The sequence below is a fragment of the Macaca thibetana genome, chromosome 11, assembly GCF_024542745.1.
Source record: "Macaca thibetana thibetana isolate TM-01 chromosome 11, ASM2454274v1, whole genome shotgun sequence".
NCBI lineage: Eukaryota > Metazoa > Chordata > Mammalia > Primates > Cercopithecidae > Macaca > Macaca thibetana.
Genome location: NC_065588.1, coordinates 59,398,591 through 59,417,499, shown reverse-complemented (window position 1 = coordinate 59,417,499; position 18,909 = coordinate 59,398,591). Strand labels below are relative to the sequence as shown.

At 38.7% G+C, this 18,909-nt stretch overlaps 1 protein-coding gene and 1 pseudogene across 1 annotated transcript in view; one reads left to right on the top strand and one right to left on the bottom strand.

Moving 5' to 3' along the window:
* The window catches only part of PPM1H (protein phosphatase, Mg2+/Mn2+ dependent 1H), a 1,465,797-nt gene that overhangs the window by 1,088,952 nt on the left and 357,936 nt on the right, over positions 1-18,909 (top strand). The gene's annotated exons all lie outside the window — the stretch shown is intronic.
* On the bottom strand, positions 2,060-6,213 carry LOC126930868 (L-lactate dehydrogenase A-like 6B; annotated as a pseudogene).

The following is an 18,909-nucleotide window of genomic DNA, read 5'->3' as shown; positions in this document are numbered from 1 at the left end:
ACTTTTGCTCACTGTCCATTGCTCCAACCTTAGTCACATGGCCAATGCTAAATGCAAGGGAATTAGGAAAATACAGTCTAACTATGTGCCCAGGTGAAAAAAGGGAGTATGAACAATAACAGTCTCCACACCATGTACCCAACTCTGTGGCTAGGAAGAGGTGACAAATGTCACATCCAACCAATGTAGAATGAATTCCCCGTGGAAAGGAGGATTCTGATACCAGAAAACAGGGAACAGATGATGTTCAGGCAAAAATAACAGATGTCCTCTACAGACACGTACAGAATGGTACATTCAAGGACCTGTTGAAGTCAAACATGGTCAAAAGAGCAGGTCTCACAATCAAGCACTCTGTAGCCAACCAGAGCAGTATTTCTGAGAGTGTGTGTTTCAGAACACTTCAGTAGTATGTAATATAGGGGAGGAAAAGTAATTTTATCTCCACCCTTCATAGTTGTTAGTTGGGATGGATCCCTGTAACAAAAGATGGGCAAATTAGAAAAATAAACAGAAGCTTAAGAGCATGTATGCCTCATATATACTAGGAGATAACCCAAAGAAATAAGTAAATCTCAAAGGCATGGTTTTGGGTTCAGGCTTAAATACCATCATCTGCTGAAACAAAGAAAGGAGGGTGTGGGGAAAGGGTAGTTATGGAGAGATGCCCAGGAAAAGCACAGTAAACAAGGGTGTACTAGTCTGTTCTTATGCTGCTAATACAGACATACCTGAGACTGGGTAATTTATAAAGGAAAGAAGTTTAAGGGACTCACAGTTCCACATGGCTGGAGAGACCTCACAATCATGGCGGAAGATGAAGCACAAAGGGACTTCTTACATAGCAGTTATAAGTTACAAGTTCTCTTACAAGAGAACTTGTGCAGGGGAACTCCCATTTATAAAACTATCAGATCTCGTGAGACTTATTCACTACCATGAGAACAGCACGGGAAAGATCTGCCCCCATGATGAAATTACCTCCCATGGGGTCCTTCCCATGACACATGGGAATTGTGGGAGCTACAATTCAAGATGAGATTTGGGTGGGGTCACAGTCAAACCATATCAAAAGGCAAGGGTAGTTATGCAGATTTAAGTCAGTGCCTTCTTCATTCGTGAGTCTCCAGTGGTTTAATCATCCTTCTTTTCTTGGTAGAGATAAAGCGACATCCTTCCTGATAGAGATTTCCTTTACAAATATAAATTTCCCTTACGAAAGGGCAACTTCTCTGTTTTCAGAGCTTCCCCTGTGTCTGCAGTGTCTCAAATTAATCAGCTCAAAATAACCTTCATGCCAAACAGAAATATTTTGGGGTGGCATATTTTGGTCTCCTACAGTATCTTCATGCATATTTTTGACATATTTTTGGTCTCCTGCAGTAACTTAATGTTATTCTTTTAAGAGAGACTTGTGGTCAACTAAGCTTGGAAAACACAGGGTTAACCAAAATAAAGCAAGTCCTTTTGCTACAGTAGTTTTCAGTTTTTAACACAATAATCTCCAAATTTGCAACTTGTGCCAAACTCATGTAATGTCATTAAAGCATTAGGGCATTAAGACTATTGCCAGCAGAACAAGACTACAAGAAAGTCTGCCCTGGAGCAAGAGACAGACAAGTTTCAGGGCTGCAAAGTGGTGGGCAGGGCCACCACTACTGGGTTGGGCTAGGACAGATGCAGCAGGGTGATGACTAGAGCCAGCCGCAGTGGTGAGGATGAGATCAGCAAAGCCACTGTCAACAGTGAGTGGCCAGAGACGGAATTCTGAGTGATACTCGAGCAGCAACACAGTGGACACCGATTCATAACAAAATTCGCTCTTAGGTTAAGCTTCACTGGTGAAAGACAAACTCTGGTCTCAAATTTCATGAATCCCATTCTCTAAAACTGTGCTGTCCAATACAATGGCCACAAGCCACTGTCCACTATGAGATTATTTAATAGGAAATCAGTAAATGCTACTGATCATTTGCAATAAAGTTACTGCAGATTGACAAATTGAATTTATTTTATTTAAATGCATTAAAATAAACTGAAGCAACCTAAAATATTTTTCTATTAAACACAAATGTCATGTTTTGGTAGGTCTGCATTTCACTTTAATCATTGAAAAATTAACATCTGAATTGAGTTGTGCTCTAAGCATATAACACACACCAGATTTCAAAGACTTAATATAAAAAGAATGTGAAATATCTCACTAATGATTTTTATATTGATTACATGCTGAAATACTACTTTGAATATATCAGTTTCAGTAAAATTATTAAAATTAATTACTGATTTATTTTACCAACTTTTTACGTGGCTACCAGAAAATTTCAAGTTTCATATGTGGCTCACATTACATTTATGTTGGAAAGTGCTGCCTCGATCTTGTAAGATCAATTCCCCAAAGCAGGTCCTGTTTCCCCAGATCAGTGATGATGTCCTCAGATGGCCTCCAGATTCTTGTTACAAAGCAATCACAACTAATCAACAGGCTTAAGGTAAAAGTTTCCAAAAAAAAAAAAAAAAAAATTAGAAAATCCATTAATTTGCATATTTGTGAACTTGAATCATTTGTCTGAACCCATTCTTCCTTTGCCTGCCTCATACAAATTACTACCTGTCAACAAAAGGAAATGTGTTTGAACTTTACAGGAATGCATAGAATTCCCATGCTGTGTCTTTTCTAATGATAAGACAAGATCAAACAAATTTTCACCCCACAAAAAAGACAGTTAAATCAAGATCTAAGACACATATTAAGTTAAAAAGTGATTGCCCTTCAAGCTACATCTCCAAACAGTGCTTTAATTATTTTGTTGGATACTATATTCAGACATCAGCCACATTCCAAAACAAAGAAATTAAGGAGATTGGAAAGGTCTATTCTGTATAAACTTTGTGAGCCTGACGTAGTAAAATCAACCAGTATATATTGAGAAACTGTTCTACACCAACACTTAGGGACTTTCAGGAGTAAGCACCTCCCCCGTGCTGATGCCCATATTTGTACCCATGTTTGTAGGACATGACTCTTCTACTCCCTAACCCCTGCTGACAGGATGGGGGGTCTGTATCTGACCAAAGCTGGACAATCAGAATCTCTTCTTGGAATTTAGAATTGGAACACAGAAACTAGACTGAACTTAGTTTCTGGTAAGTGTTTGAGTTAGGAAACCTGGAAATGCAGAGGCTGGGAACAACATGCACGGGCCGGAGCACAGTAAGATAATCTACAGGAAGACCCAGGAAAAATAAAGTTGATGTAGCGATAGGAGCAGAGCCTATCTTCTGAAAAAAACAAAGCAAGTAACCTTGGATTCAAATTTTCTGGGTCCTGGATCCAGTACTAAATGACATATCTCTATAATTATTACTCTACGGTTATTAGAGATACCTTCAGACATTCAACACATTCCCCACTGTTTTGTTTCTGACCTAAGCTGGCTTGAATGAGTTTCTGTCCTGACAACGAAGTGATTCCCCTCTTTATTCAACTAGGAATTGGTGCTCCTTTTCCATTATGAGATTATTTAATAAGAAATTAATAAATGAAGTTAATTATAAGGAATTAATTAATAATAAAATATAGTACCCTGATAGAAAAGGGCTAAAGGCAGATTACCTAGAATGGATATTTTAAGTTAAATTTAAACAAATATATGTGGTAGTCATACACTCCTATTACTATATTAGAAAGAGGAGATAACAAAAGCAAGAGGAAGAAAATAAAAGGGGAAACCAAGACAGCTCCTGACTTTTAAGTTCTTTCCTTCAGCAGTGTCTACTCTTCCCCTTTTTGTTTTTACAAAATCCTCCAACAAAAGATAAGCTGGGTAAGGATCTGAAAAGTGGGAATGTACAAATTAGCAAATAGTTTCTAAGCATCTTATAGGAATGCAACATTATATAAGGTTGTTGGGGGAATCAGCAGGAAAAAAATCATTGATCCTTACATGCAGAGAACCACAACTACAATCTAGTTAACAGGATAACACCAGCACCAGAGTCATTACATGGACATAGAAAATTGAGGTGATTGCCTTATGCCTGAGTCCCAGAAAGCATGGGTGGGTCCCATGGTATTCAAGTAATCAAGAGAAATACATGCCCCAAGCAGAATCAGGTCCACAGCCAACTGGAAAACATAGACTATCTTCTAGGGGGAGACAAACTCATAGAGAGGAAGGTAATACGGAGCATTAAGTCTGAAGAGCAAGTCAGAAAAAAGAGAAAGCATGTGTCTTTATAGTACAATGATTTATAATCCTTTGGGTATATACCCAGTAATGGGATTGCTGGGTCAAATGATATTTCTGGTTCTAGATCCTTGAGGAATCACCACACTGTCTTCCATAACGGTTGAACTAATTTACACTCCCACCAACATTATAAAAGTGTTCCTATTTCTCCATATTCTCTCCAGCATTTGTTGTTTCCTGACCTTTTAATGATTGCCATTCTAACTGGTGTGAGATGGTATCTCATTGTGGTTTTGATTTGCATTTCTGTAATGACCAGTGATGATTGAGTTTTTTTTCATATGTTTGTTGGCTGCATAAATGTCTTCTTTTTTTTTTCTTGTATGTACATACTTTTTACATTGTAGAGGAAATTACCAATTTTTTATAGCATACAAATGAACATAGATATAAACCAGCAAGAAGAAATAGCATATATCTAAAGAAAAGAATCAGAATTTCTAGAACAGAAAAAATACCTACATCCTACTTTCTGGGAACCAAATGGCAACTACATATATATAACAAGGTAAGTGCTGCTACATCAGTGGTACCAAAATCACTTTCTTTGGGAATTGTAGATAAGTATCATCCAGCACCTGGATGCTAAATAAAAGAGCTGGAAGACTAAATAAATAGGAAAGTCACTCTACCCACTTTCCTGTTTCCATCTTTTAGGAATTCAAGTTTATTCAAAATTTTGATATATAATCCTGTACCTATGATCTCTTCAATAATTTCAGAATAGTAGTTTTAGACAACTTTAAGGCTCAAGCTCCTTCTGAATTTCCCAATGTGTTTTTGCGCTCTTTTTCATATGGGCCTCCTCTTCAGGGGTCAGCTTTATCTTTATAAGGCTGGTAATACCCTTCTCTCCAAGGAAGGAATACTGAGGAATATTTTTTCATTTATTCCACAGAGGCCCTTAATTATAGTGGAAACTGGATGTGTTCTCCTAATATTCTTCAAAATACTTTCTGTTAAATCAGCTACAGATAGGCCAATGGCCCAAGAAGTAGAACTTTTCACTTTAATAATCTCATAGGCACTAGCAATCACTTCTTCGTGGACATTTTTCTACTGCTCAGGATTTTTATCAGTTCCTATATCAGAGATTAATCCCTCAAAAGGACACCAGCTATGTTCACTCCACTCCACACAGGAACACTTGAGTCTCCATGCTCTCCGAGGATCCATCCATGGCAGCTTTCAGAGTGGATACGAAGTTTTTGTCCAATCAAGAATAGAAAACGAGCAGTATCCAGATTACAGCCGCTTCCAACAACACGGTTTTTGGGAAATGCACTCAACTGCCAGGCTTCGTAAGTTAAGATATCCACTGGATTGGAAACAATAATCAGTTTGCAGAGGAGGCTGTGCTGGACAATACTGGAAATCATTAACTTTAAGATGGTCACATTTCGCTAGACTAAATGAAGGCGCATTTCTCCCTTTTCTTGGCGTGCACCTGCTGTAATAATCACTAGGTTGGGGTTCGTCATGACAAGGTAATCTTTGCTACAAACAATGTTTGGCAGTTTCATGAAAGGGCTGAATATTGAAGATCCATTGTCTCACCTTTCAGTTTGCCTTCATCAAGATCCACAAAGGCAAGTTCATCACTCAAGCCTTTTAATAAGATGCTGCTAGCGCAGGCCATGCCCACTGATCCAGTTCCTATGATGGAGACCTTACTGTGATGACAGGGCTCCTCGAAGTGAGGCGCTCAATAAGCTCACTCTTCACAGTCGCCATCTTGCTCACGGGGGTGAAGAGCCAGGCGCCCTTGAGCAGCATGCACGCCGCCTGACGGGGACACAGGGCCATCCCCAGGCACAGAAAATTCGCTCCCGCCGAGCTCACTCTCTGGCTGACCCACACAACAGGCACAGTCCAACTCGGGGCTGCTCACTCAAGAACTGGAGGGAGAGAACGGGAAAAAGCTGCTGACCAGAACGTCGAGACGCCGAGAGAGCCGTTGGCAGCACCTTCAAGCCCTCTATGGCGGGTGCGCACGACCTGCCCCCGGCCCTCTACTGCGGCTGCGCGGGCCCTGCCAGCGCCTCCAACACGTGCTTTCCGTGGCTGCTCAGACTAAGGCAGTGAAGGGCTGCTTCTCTAGCAAGTGATTTCTGGAGTCAGTTTTACAAAGAGTATTCTCATCAATAGTTGACATGTTTAAGAGGCTAACCCAGATCCCTGGAATTACTGGTTTTCTATTTTTAGTATGAATGTCAAGGAAAAATGCTTCTAGTGACTACAGATGAAAATCAGGTTACATTTTCTGAACTGTGGCCCTGCCGGGAAGGATAGGGCGCTGTGCTTTAGTACCGGTGGCTGCCTGCACCATCTCCCAGTATCCCAGAAGTGGGCTCCTGCTTTCTAGTGTATGGCGCTGGAGGCCTATTTATAAAGGATCCCACTGCCTTGGTGCCAGTCCTGGCCAGACCCACACTGGGACAGTCAGCAGGAGCTTGAGCGGGGTCGGGGACAACTGGGAGTCACTTCAGCACTAAAAACTCACCAGACGAGAATGCTACTCCTTTCTCATGCCAGAGGAAAGCCTTTGATTGTGGGTCCCGAAGAAAAACGACTTCTCGGGTAGAAAGTTGGTGATGTAGCCTTCAATTAAAATGAGGATATCTCTTACATGTCACTGTGAACTCCTAAAGCTTTCCAGACTGAGCAGCTAATCACACCAACCCCACACCACACATATAGTGAGCCCCAGCCCAGAGCTCGCAAGACAAGGGAAGACTTGCTTTCTGGTAATACAGTCGTGGCCATGCTTCCCTTATTGAACCATGCAGGGCTTTTCTTTTTAGCCAGTGATAATGTTGTAATAAATCCAGCTAGCATTCCTGCTGCATCAACAGTACCAAGGAAAATTCCACCTTTAACCAGGAGAAGACAGTCATCCGTGGACCCCAGAGCCTCCAGCAGAGAGGCTGGCTGCCCAATCCCAGAGCCCGCTGTCTCTGTGTTTAGGTTGCCTCTACTGTCTTCTTTTGAGAAGTGTCTGTTCATAGCCTTTGCCCACTTTTTGATAGGGTTGTTTTTTTCTTGTAAATTTGCTCAAGTTCTTTGTAGATTCTGGATAGTATGTTTATTGTAGCACTATTCACAATAGAAAAGACTTGGAACCAACCCAAATGCCCATCAGTGATAGACTGAATAAAGAAAATGTGCCACATATGCACCATGGAATACTATGCAGCCATGAAAAAGGATGAGTTCATGTCCTTTGCAGAGACATGATTGAAGCTGGAAACCATCATTCTCAGCAAACTAACACAGAAACAGAAAACCAAACACCACATGTTCTCACTCATAAGTGGGAGTTAAACAATGAGAACACAGGGACACAGGGAGGGGAACATCACACACCGGGGCCTGTTGTGGGGTGAGAGGCAAAGGGAGGGATAGCATTAGGAGAAATACCTCATGTAGACGACACGTTGATGGGTGCAGCAAACCACCATGGCGCGTGTATACCTACGTAACAAAGCTGCACATTCTGCACTTGTATCCCAGAACTTAAAGTATAATTTTTTTTTAAAAGTAGAAAACATATTGAAAACATATTCAAGTGTACATGAAACATTTATCAAGATAGCTCGTACATTGGACCATAATAAAAGTCTCAATAAACTTAAAAAAAAAAAAAAGAGCAATTCAGTGTAAAGCTGAGAGGATGCAGATTGAGATAACCATGAAGGAGGGGTGGGCCAGGGTAAGCAGCTCAGAACAAAGACTGAGACCCAGATGAGCAAGAGCTAGTGCAGTGCCTCTGTGGTTTGGGGCAGGGTAAGAGGTCTGGGGATGGGATGACAGCTCCACAGGATGATGAGAGGTCTGACAACAGACATTGTCTGGGGCATAGAAAGTCCAGTGCCAACCCATAATCCCACACACTCTCAAAGGCAAAATCTGCCCCCAACTAACTCTTCCTATCTTTAAATTGCAGCTGAATGTTTGCATTTTAGCCATCGTGTCTAGACTTGGATTATATAGTCGAAGACATTAATTTTAAAGATGAGGTTATTGAGGGACAAATAAGTTATATGACTTGATTGAAGCCAAACTGCTAGTGGCAGAGTCAGGACTAAAATACAAATGTCCTGATATTTAGACCAACTTTTCTATTGAAAACTTCCTTTTAAAGTCCACCTTTTATAAAAGCCCAATTTTTAGTATTGTATTCTAAAAATACAAATGCCCTGATATTTCTATTGAAAACTTCCTTTTCCCTTCTAAGCTGCTCTATTAAAAATTCACAGAGAGCCTTACGCAGACAAATTCTTCCAAACATATAACACCTTAACGCCCTTTCACTATTTCCAACAATATACTTGGGCTTTTTATCTCTCCAAGTATAAAGAGAAGTAAAGAAAAAGAGGAAAAGATAAGTGAGAACTGGATTGGTCAAAAGAAGCTTCAGTGTGAAAGCAAAATTTGATCTGAATTTTGAAAAATAAGTTCAATCTAGATAGACGGAAGAAAAAAGGAGATTCTCAGAAAAATAAAGAAGTTCCTCACTGAGTTGGGCACAGTGGCTCATACCTGTAATCCCAGCACCTTGAGAGGCTGAAGTGGGAGCTCAGGAAGTCAAAACCAGGCTGGGTAACATGGTGAAACCCCGTCTCTACAAAAAATACAAAAATTAGCTGGATGTAGTGGGCATGTACTTGTAGTCCCAGCTACTTGGGAGGCTGAGGTGGGAGGATTGCTTGAGCCTGGAAGGCAGAGGCTGCAGATCATGCCACTGCACTCTAGCCTGGGCAACAAAGCAAGACTCCATCTAAAAAAAAAAATAGTTCCTGACTGAGAATGTGACTTGTGGAGGCCCATGTCTTGCAACAGGATGAAGGGAAAAGACAGAGAAAGAGGTGGAACAGAGAGAGGGAGGGGAGGGAAAGACAGAGAGGGAGATCCTCCAGTCTCAGTCTTCAAGTTACAAAGAGCTCCCAACATCATAGAGCTGAAAAACTATTTGTTTGAGACTTTGAAAGGCAGAAATAGCAGTGATTAACATAGCTTAATCACTGAAATATATTTGCAATTGTAAGAGGCAGGATCTCTCCTGATAGAAGTCCTGGTGAAATGCAATAATATTGTTTTGCTACTTTTAATATTCTTCGTGTTTTAAAACCCAAAGAAAATCTTTCATACCCTGATGGTTCATTCTGACATTGGCCATTCCATTCTAGAACCATGACTCCACAGCTGGTTGTTGTGTTCCTCCATTCATCTCAAGGGTTGCCTGAAATTCACCCAGAGAAGTAGTCCAGACATTCTCCTCTCTTATTTTTAAAAAATGTTCGTTTTATCAAATTAATATATGTACATAGTTTTAATTATCAAGTAGTAGCACAGAGTTATTAAATAATATTATTTAATAATAATAAACAGGCCAGGTGTGGTGGCTCACGCCTGTAATCCCAGCACTTTGGGAGGCCAAGGCAGATGGATCGCGAGGTCAGGAGTTTGAGACCAGCCTGACCAACATGGTGAAACCCCGTCTCTACTAAAAATACAAAAATTAGCCGGGCGTGGTGGCATGCGCCTGTAATCCCAGCTACTCAGGTGGCTGAGGCAGGAGAATTATTTGAATCCAGGAGGCGGAGGTTTCAGTGAGCTGAGATTGCACCACGGCATTCCAGCCTGGGCGACCAGAGCAAGACTCTGTCTCAAAAAAAGTAAAATAAAATAAAATAATAATAATAAACAGCAGCCCTCTGCCTCATTCCTTTCCTCCCCAGAGTTCTACTTTACTCTCCATAATGTCCTAACCTCCCATTTTTGAAGCCTAAAAACAGAACTTCCACAAGTTCCCACCACATTTCCTGCCTACTAGAGTCTCTCCCATTACTAAAGAAGAGCTTAGATGAGGCCAGATCCCCACTTCTGCACCAGATCCCATCCCCTTCCATTTGCTCAGTTGATGTGCTCCAAAAAGCCTTCCCTCTCTCTTGTAGCATCCCTGTTTTCCCTCTCTATTGAATCACTTGCATTAGCATATAAACATGACATTAATTCTCCAATTTAAAAAAAACAAAGGTTTGCCTTGGTGCCACCTGCCCCCATCAGGTTCCATTGCTTTTCTTTCTGTTACACATGTTCACAAAAACTACCTAGGAGAGTTGCAACATTCACCATCCTCCATTTCTCTCCTCCCATCTCTTTCGAACCCACCACAGTCAGTCTGTCATCTCCACCACTCCACTGAATTGTTCTTAGGTTCACAGTGACCCTCTGATGCCAAATTCCTCTCCTAACCTGACCTGGCAACAGTGTTTCCACTCTCCTCCTGAAAACATTGTCTTCACTTGGCTTCCAGGATACCATGCTCTCCTGACTTCCTCCTCCCTCTCTGTCCATTCCCACTGAATCTTGCTCCCTCCTCCTTATCTCTTTGACTGCTAATTGTTGAAATTCCTCCAGATTCAGTCCAGACCTCTCATTCTGACTGTACTCACTCCCTGCGTGATCCCATCCAGTCTCAAAGCTTTAAATTCCATCTACACATTGATGGCTGCCAAATTTATGTCTCCAACCTAGACCACTCCCCCTTAAACTCCATACTCATCTCTATCCAAGTGTCAACTTGGATAGGACATTTTTACTAGAATATCTAGTAGACATCTCAAACTCGATACATCCAAAGCCAAGCAGTCTGCTTCCCATCTTACTTGATACAACTCCATTCTTTCAGTTGCTTAGACAACAAACTCCAGAGTCATCGTTAAATCCTTTTACTCTCACATCGTGTATCAAATCCATCAATGACTCCTATTAAGTTTATCTTCAGATTATATCCAGAATTTAGCCATTTCTCACCACTCAGCACTTTCCACCATTATCATTTGTCTGGATTGGCTCAATAGCTTCCAACCTAGTGTCCCTACTTTGCCCTTGCCCCCTTTTAGTATAGTTTGAAAACACAGAGGCCCTTTGAAACTGTTAACCAGATCACATTCCTCTTGTGTCTGCAATCCTCCAAGGACTTCATATCTCACACAGACTACAGGCCAAATTCCTTACTGAAACCTATAAAGCGCTTTCATCGGCTCCCTGCTGTCTCTCTAAGTTCACCTCCTTCTTCTTCCCCACCCCATATCTTTGGAACTTCTTGAACATTCCTGGAATGATCTTGCCTTAGCATCTTGGCGCTTGCTGGTTCTGCTGCCTGGACTGTTTATCCCCACATATCTGCGTGGATAGTTTCTCTACTTCGTTCAGGCTCTGTGCAGATATTTTGAGTGAAGTTTTCCCTGACCCTAATGTCTAAATTTTAATTCTCCTTCCTGACCTATCCTATTACTTTTTCCTGCCTTGTTTCCTCTTTTTTTCCTTAACACTTATTATTATCTAACCTACTAAATGTTTACTTAGTTATCATGTTTATTGTTGTTCTTTTTCATTAAAATGTAGGTTCCATGTGAGTAGGGATTATTGTGTATTTGGGGTCACAGCTATTTTTTTAGCACCTAAAACAGTACCTGTTCAGTGGAAATCATATTGATTGATATATTACAATTCTTTATTTTATGGACTGAGAAAGTGATACACAAAAAACTGGAATTGCTCATGTTAAATGGTGTAGACTGAACCAGAACATGGGTTCTGACTCTCAGCAATGAGTTCTTTCCACGATACCAGGATATTTTCCACCATTGGATTTAGAATTTTCTACATAAATGTCTTTCACTATGGGAGAAATCAATCGCAACCAGCAAATGAGAAACATTTTTCCTCAAATTGGCCCTATTCATACATTTAAATTGTTGTTTTATATTTGTACAAGTACATTAAAATAGACACACAAGGACAATCAGTACAACATTATATGTAAGACCAAACATTGGAAAATTCTAAATGCCTATCAATAGAAGACTGGTTAAATGAATTATGTTGCATCCATATAATAGAATATATCTGCAGAAGTGAAAAATATTCAGGTAGATCTGTAAGTACTGATTTGAAAATCATATCTTCAGGATGTATTATATGTTCCATAATTTCTTATACACAATTCCCAAATCCAAAATACTCTAGAAATTACTTTTTTTTTTAAAGAAACTTAATTAGTGGCAAAACATGGCCAATCCTACACTCACTTGGCATCAAATACTGACCTGACACGAGAATATGTAAAGTATTAATTTATCTAACTTGGTGTGAATAGAATACTCGTATCTTCTAGTTCCAAAAAAAAATTAATGTGTTTAATTATAAGGTGCTACCCTAGACCTCACTAGTAGTATTGTATGACATTTGCTGTGTGCACTGTATTACAGCTCTAAAATCCAAGATTCTGAACTCTCCATAAGGAACTACGACCTACACTAAGGGAACAAACGAGATGCAGAAAAGTGTCTGTTGGATGAGGAAATTTACATAATTTATAAAGGCACATACACTGGTTTATGCCTGGAAATTCTGAAAGGAGTAGGGATTTTTTTTATAAAGAATTGATAGTGGTTATTTCTAAGGAACGGAATAGAAGGAAGTGCTGGACAACTCTGCTACCACAGGAAGCAGCTCTTCTCCTGGGGCAGCAACAGGAAAGAGCCCATGGGTCTTCCTCTGTAGTGCTGCCATGAGATGATTCAGCTCCAGGTACCTTGCATCCCTGTGTGTCTTCACTCAAGATTGCATGACCCAGGGTGAGAAGCTAATTGACTCGTCTTGAGTCACATTCCCTGTAAGTGGAGGCAAGGTAGAGAGGTGCAAGAAACCTGCTTTGGACTGGCAGTGCAGATTGGACATCCCCAAGAGAGAGAGAATGCCAAGGTTGCTACAGACAGGTTGGGGATGGTCTGCTGAGAGACAACAGATGTCACCAACATATGGGACAGGACCTGACCTGACTCTATCTCTGCCAGCAACCTGCTTGATTATAACTGGGCAGATCTCTTGAGCCCTCTGGGACCTTGTTTTCTATCTATATAGAGAGAAGAACCTCTTGGCTCTCATAGCTCCAACAATTCTCTAATGGACTAGGTACAATGTCTCTCAGACTTAGATATGTCTATGAATCACCTAGGGATCTTGTTAAAAATACAGATTCAAATTCTGATTCAACAGGTCTCGGTGGCCTCCATGAGCAACTAGGTGATGCCAAAGTTGCTGCCAGACCTGAGTTCCAGTAGCAAAGCCCCAGAGCATTAGCTGTGGCTTCCTGGCAATGAGAACACTCAAAGTTAGCAAAACATGAGCATTGAGTGATTTACTTTATAGCAGTGACAACACTGCTTAAAACTTCATTGGTGGCCCTGCCTGTTGTGAACACTGAAAGCATCAGCACTGATATTAGTGGGGATTGTCCTTTGTGAAGGCAAGTGACAGATTTAATCCTTAATCTAATCATTAATCAATACACCAACTGAGTTTACCCATGTACTAATACTCTGAAGTGATACCTAACAGATTTACCATCAACCATATTTGGTACTTAAAAAACAATTGATTCTAACTTTTGCTTAGAGCAAATATAAAAGATCACTTTTCATGGTCTTCATAATTAATATAAACTTCAGAGAATTTTTCTGAGCTGTGGATCAATCCATTGTCCAATAATACCAGAACATTAACCAACAGAATTTAGCTCAGAAGGGCCCTAGGGAAGGACTAGGTTTTCATTTATAGCTATTCAGAGGTAAGTACACAGATGGGTTTCAATAAATAATTAATTATAATGGAACTAGGGTTCTCTAAAGTGGGTTGTGTATAACACTAAGTATTAAAATGAGTTTATCTAAGGTTGTACCTACATTAAGAAGTCAAATCCCCATCTAGTAAGTTTGATGGTGTTTAGTCTACATTAGGTATAATTTTAGAAGTCATGTACTCTCATGTCAGGTATTTTCCAAATAACACTTTCAGATAGAAACCACATCAGAAGCCTGAATTGACTGAGACATTAATTACCCCAATCAAATATTCTCCTCCTCTGTTAGCTTTCTTCTGTTCTGTGCCTTCCCACTGGCATTATACTGCTATGCTTTGGGAACACAGAAGACTGTGAGAATCAAATGAGATAATTACTTACAAATTATTGAATAGAGTGGTGTTCTGTACATTTTGAGTTATAATTCACCCAAAAGACATGAAGCAGTTGAGTTTTTTCTTCAGTCTTCAAAAAGCAGCATTTTGTCCCAAGTGGTATCTTAGAACCTCAGGTGCCATGTGATACTAGACAGTAAGAACTAAAAATAACTATAAGGAAATGGCTTCTAAGTAATAAGAGACAAAATATGTGAATAAACATGTAATATGACAGGTAGTAATAAGGAAAATCTGGAAGAACTCAGCCCAGAAGGCAAGCTTTTCCCACTTAAAAACGGGAAGAAGAGCAAATCCTCTGCATCTGGCCACAGCGGGCATTCCCAGAAGGCTGTCAAAGATATCTATGGTAGAACAATAGAGAGAGTCAAATGCACCTCCAGCGTGTTAAGAGTGGAGAGAGATGTGAGATTTTAAAAGTGTGGAATGCTTACATTATTTTCAGCACAAAATCATATAACAGTGTAAACGTTTTCGAACATGTATTTCTCAAAATGCTTTTTCCATAGAACAAGATTTTTCCCAAAATCAGTTACTGGCTTTGTTTAGATTCTGATTTGAACAAATCAACTGAAAAAAGAGAACCCCATATTTTGAAGCACCTGAGGAAAATTGAATAAGGACTGGTTATTAGATGAAAATCAAAGAAATGTTAATATTGTTGGATTTGATAATGGCATGGTAGTTACAGGAAAATGTCCATGTTTTCTGGAGATGCATATAGGTTGAGTGTCACTAATCTGAACATCTGAAACCCCAAATGCTCCAAAATCCAAAACTTGGGGCACTGAAATGAGACAGTGAAACCTTTGTTTTCTGATGATTCAATATATACGAACAGAACACAATTATTTAAAATATTGTATAAAATTACCTTCAGGTTATGTGTATAAGATATATATATGAAACATAAATGAATTTCATGTTCAGGCTTTGGTCCCATTCCTGAGATAGTTCATTATGATATACAAATATTCCAAAATAAAAAAAATCTGAAATACAAAACACGTCTGGTCCTAAGTATTTTGGATTAGAGATACTCACTTGTACTAAGGTATGACAGGTGAAGTACCAAGGGATTTATTTAAAATACCTCAACAAGAAAAACAATAACAAAAAAAGGAAAACTAAAATAATATGGTAAAAGCTTGATAAATGCCATTTCTAGGCAATAGACATGGGTGTTAGTTGTGGTCTTCTCTCTACTTTTCTGTATACCTAAATTTTTCAGAGTAAAAAGCAACTTGAAAATCATTTCCATTTTCAGTTATTGTTAAAACATCACTCATATCTTGAATCAAAAACAGATTAAGCACAAAACTAAGGAAGTGTTTATTTAAAATTGGAAAAATGGACTTCCAGTTTCCAGTCCAGCATATAAAGAGCTTGGAAATCACCACTCCATCCTAACAAGTAAAAAGCTGTACAAACTGAAAAATCAGCAATTCCTCTTAGACCCATAAGAAAAGTAGGGCCACAGGGCAAACCACTGCCCCTAAAATTGGAAAAATAGGCAAATACAGAGAATCACAACCTACCAAAGAAGAAACCCATGAACACGAACCTCTGCAGCTACCATTTCCAAGGTAGAAAAACCTAAACTGTAATTGACAAATTGCTGGAGATGAATGTGGAAAAGCCTGAGAGTTAAAAACTCCAGGGGCTCCCAGTCTCGGAGGTGGGGGCACACTTTTGTGAGTTTTACCTATAGTAGCTCTCCTGGGTTATCACAGAGAATAATGGAGACAAAGCTCTCATGCTTCCAGCAAGGTGAGCAGAAAGTAGCCATATTTGAAATACGTCATATAATTCTGTTCTTAATAAGGTCTGCCCTCAGACCCTATTATTAGAGAAACTACTTAACTAGAATCTAATCTACTAGGCTTTTCTCAGAACCTAACTTACCTGGAGGGAGGAAAATATCAAGCTCTAGCCCACTATAGCAATTCTATACCATCTGAGAGGGTAAAAATAAAGAAAAACAGTAAAAAGAAAAAACAAAACTGTGATGCACTTGTGAAGTTTACAGTGCAGACACACAGGCTCATTAAAAGATTGAGACCTAATCAAAGACTCTAGAACACATTCCCTCCCCCACACCTTACCACCACATTACTAAAGGGCAATTTACAGCAGTACTTTTTACCTAGTATGTTATATCCAGCTATGAAAAAAAAAATACAAGGTATACTAAAGGGCAACAAAATAAAATTTGAGGAAGCACAGCAAGCATCAGAACTAGCCTCAGATATGGCAGGGATTTTGGAATTATCAGACAGGGAATTTAACAAACGATGATTAATATGCTAAACATGGTAATGGTTAAAGTAGACAGCATGCAAGAACAGATAAACAACGTAATTTCCAAGAAAGAATCAAAAAGAAATCTTAGACATAAAAAACACTATATCAGAAAAGAATTCCTTTGATGAGCTCATTAGCAGAATGGACACAGCTGAGAAAAGAATCTCTGATCTTGAATATATCTCAATAGAAACTTCAAAAACTGAAAAGCAGAGAGAAAAAAGATTAAAAAAAAAAAAACCAACAGCAGAACAGAACACCCAAGAACAGAGGAACAACTACAAAAAGCATAACATACTTATAATGGGAATACCAAAAGGAGCAGAAAACTGGAAAGAAAGAAAAAATATTTGAAGCAATAATGACAATATTTTCCATAAACCAGTGTCAGGCACCAAACTGCACATCCAAGAAGCTCAGAGAGCACCAAGCAAGATAAATGACAACAAAAATAAAACAGAAAAAACCCCTATGCCTAGAGGAAAAATATAGCTTACCTATATAGGAGTAAAAATAACAATTACCTCTGACTTCTCTTCAGAAACCATGTGAGCAAGAACAGAGTAGAATGAAATAAAGTGTTGAGAAGAAAAGAAGCCATCTTCCTAACATTTTGTACACTGTGAAATTATCCTTCAAAATGAAGAAAAAAATAAAGACTCTCTCAGGCAAACAGAAATTGAAAGAATCTGTTGCCAGTATATTTGCCTTGCAAGAAATGATAAAAAGTTATTTAGAAAGAAAGAAAATGATGTAGGTCAGACACTCAGATCTACATAAAGAAGAGTATCTGTGAAGAAATAAATGAAAGTTAAATAAAAACTTTTATTTTTCTTATTCTTAATTGATGTAGGAGCAGTTTGTTCAAAATAATCATAGCAACAATATATTCAATTATGTATGTGTGTATACGCTTCTTTATGAGTGAAATAAATGCAGCAGAGATATGATGAACAGGAGGAGGAAATTAGAATGGTTATTATAAGGTACTCTGACTACCCATGAAGTGTTATAGTATCATTTGAAAGTGGGCATCGATCAATTGTAAATACATATTGCAATATCCAGGATAACTATCAAAAATTGTTTAAGAAGTTGTTTAACTGATATGCTAAAAGGGAAGAGAAAATGAAATAATATAAAATGCTCACAAAAGGCAGAAAAAAGTGAAAGGCAGAAATAGGAACAAAGAACAAGGGCAGCAAACAGAAAGCAGTAACGGGTATGGTAGAGATCAATCCAACGATATGAGCAATCACTTTAAATATCAATGATCTAAATATACCAGTTAAAAGACAAAGATTGTCAGAATAAATAGAATAATTAAATAAAATAATAAAATAATACAAGAATCTCACTTTAAATATAAAGATGCATGTAGATTAGAAATAAATGGATGGAGAAATATACACAGTATTAACAATCAATAGAGAGAGTAGCTGTATTTCAGACAAAGCTGACTTCAGAGCAAGGAAAATTATCAGGGAGAAAGAGAGGCATTACATAATAATAAAGTGGTCAATTCTTCAGGAAGACCTAACAATCCTCAACAGGTATATGCCTAACAACAGAGCATCAAAATATGTAAAGCAAAAACTTGTAGAACTGCATGGATAAATAGGTGAATCCGCTATTACAGTTAAAGACTTCAATACTCCTCTATCAGAAATGGACAGAACCAGCAGGCAGAAATTCAGTAAGGACATAATTGAACTCAAAACATCATCAACAAAATATAGTTGATATCTATAGACTCATTCCATCAACCACAAAATACACATTTTTCTCAAGCTCACATAGAATATTCACAAAGGTGGACCACATTCTGTGTCATACAATATGCCTTAACAAATTTAAAAGAAGAGAAATCATACAATGTCAAAGTTTAGGCCACAAAAGAATTGAACTAAAAATCGATAACAGAAAGATAACTGGAAAATTAAGAAACACATGGCAATTGAACAACAAACATCTACATAGCATATGGATCAAAGAAGAAATCTCAAGAGAAATTAAAAGTGTTTTGAACTAAATGAAAATGAAAACACAATTTATCAAAATTTGTGAGATGCAGCAAAAGCAATGCTTAATGGGAAATTTATGGTATTAAATGCATGGTTAGAAAAAGGTACACTCTAAAATCAATAATATAAACTTCTACTTTGGAAACTAGCAAAGAAGAGCAAATTAAATCCACAGTAAACAGAAGGAAATAATAAAAATTAGATCAGAAATCAATAAAATTAAAAACAGGAAGTCAAGAGAAAATTACTGAAACCAAAAGTTGGTTCTTTGAGAAGATGAG